Below are 2,509 nucleotides of genomic sequence, written 5' to 3'. Positions count from 1 at the left end.
TCGAGAATATAAGATATGAATCTTTCCGATTCAACTATCCATTCATCTAAATACATAGACATACTCACTATTTGGAAAAAAATATATATGTAAAATTTGTAATTAATTAAAAATATCAAATAATAAGGTAGATAGTTACCTCTCCATCTAGTGAAAGAGAAAAATTGCAATACAATAATATGCCTAGAAGACCTTTCACGATTCATCCAAAGATCTTCAAATTTCCTTCCGAAGTTATCCCAAGCAATACATTTCAAAGTTTCTCCACTGTATATTTAAATTATTTAGAACATTATTATTATACTTTAAAATTTATAAAAAAATATACAAATAACAGGTGTTCTGAGAATAAGTTGTACAGACATGAAATCTTGAATTTTAAAACGAATAAGTGGACGTTCCGTGGGTGTGTTCGATGTATCGGACATAGGAACTCCTAACTGAAGTTTCTGAACAAATGTGACAACGCCGAGAAGATCAACTGCAACAATAAAGGACTGCCTTTAAATACATGTTGGAGTTCCTTAGATAAACGATATTTTTTTAAAAAGTTGTAAGAAACATACCAAAATATCTATCTGTATGAATAAATCTATATAAAATATTCATGAAGGCACAAAAAGAGTATATTCCTCTTGAAGACTTCGGATCGGTTTTCTCAACAATGGTATCCTCGAGGAAATGTATATGATAGTTGTTTGATGATATACTTGGACGAATCAATCTGTCAGTAACTTCAAAATTACCAAGAAAAACCCAATCTCCTTAAACCAATCCATATTCGAATTTGTCCATAATATCATATTGAATAGTAGACAGGATGCGATTGTCCTACACGGTTTATAAAAATAAATAATTTAGGAAAACATTTCTAAAACATATATACGGTAAATCTTTTCTAACTTGAAAAACTTACAAATATATCCGCAAGAACTAACATCCGATTAGGTCGATCGAAGAGAGTATAATCATAATAATCTCTTAGTGTCTGTACACAAATACGATATCCGCCATTTGAAATCTGAAGATCGGAAAGTTTTCACAAGGAGACATTCTTTGTTTTAATATTTTTGTGAAGATTGAAGATGAAAAAGAATAAGGAAATGAATAGTTTTCAATGTGATGGAGTAAAACGGTTAGTGTTTTAATGTCATCTTAATTGAAACTCTCGTGTAAATTTATGACAGTTGGTTGGAAAAAAAAAATCACAAATTAAAGTTTCAAAAAAATATAATTAGGGAAAAACAATCTAGGGCAACATTAAAGTTTCACGATTAAATAAAATACGCTAAAAAGGTTCCACAAATACCGCAAACAAAATAACGAATCGAGTTCAAACGTTATCCACCCATTGGACAAATTGGTTACAAATATCAAAAGCAATAACAATCACCAGCAATGCATTTCTGCAATAAGTTCATTACGATTTCTTGCTTCTTCATAACTTCATTGGGATCTCTTGCTTCGGTCGCTTTTTGTTAACAAATCTTTCACCTTCATCCAAATAGTCGGGACTCTTAATTACCTTCTTAGAAGAAGGAGTGAGTGAAGATCCAGACGATGGATTCTCAAGTTCGTCTGAACTCGTAAGCATCAACGGTTGCTGAAGACATAGGTACATTTTTGATGTCTTAATTTAACTAAACGATCAGATTAGCGAGCTTTAGAAGTCTGTAAAAATTTATCATATATTACCTCTGATCGAGAATCCCACTCAGTCATAATGTCGACATCTTGAGACCATAGTTATACTACATACGGAGACTGGCTTCCTTTTGTATGATCTTCTGAAACTTTTATTTTGAAAAGCATCCTCATATTTAGGAGCTTTGTCAAGCCATCAGGGAGCCCTCTTGGTAAATCCTGCGCATCATTATATATAATGGATTAATATTGTTTCAGAAAATGTAAATATTGCATAATGTATACAATTATTACACAAATAACCTCATCATTCTGTTTCATTATAGACTCAGCTGAATGACCTAACAATCTCTGAGCAGTGTCATCAAACATCAGGAAGCGGACATCGACGTCTAAATCATCAGTTACAATCATAAACATGTAATGTAGTACCGGAATAAATGTATGATGAGACGAATCAATATAATAAAATAAAGCGAACATTTATCCAGTCAATCAGAGAAAGTCAATATTTATAATTCTGCTATATGTGCTAGATATATTACCTAAGAAATACTTAATGAAATAAGTAATGTTTTATTGACTTTATGGGACAAATCATTGTATTACCTTGCGACAATGGTATCATATGAATAAATATCACCACAATTTTTGCAATTGAAAAGAGGAATCCTCTTATCATAATCTTCATCATCAGATATAATTCCATGCTCTAAAACTTTGATGTTGCAAGGTTTGCATGCCCAATAATACCACAGCTTTGAAGTGTCAACGTCTTTGACCGTAACACATCTTACAATCTTGCCAGGCTATAACAAAACCATTAATATGTATATAGTCAAATGTAAATATATTTATACCATTG

Source organism: Eutrema salsugineum, unplaced genomic scaffold, assembly GCF_000478725.1.
Source record: "Eutrema salsugineum unplaced genomic scaffold, Eutsalg1_0 scaffold_10, whole genome shotgun sequence".
Lineage (NCBI taxonomy): Eukaryota > Viridiplantae > Streptophyta > Magnoliopsida > Brassicales > Brassicaceae > Eutrema > Eutrema salsugineum.
Note: the sequence above shows the minus strand (reverse complement) of the source record.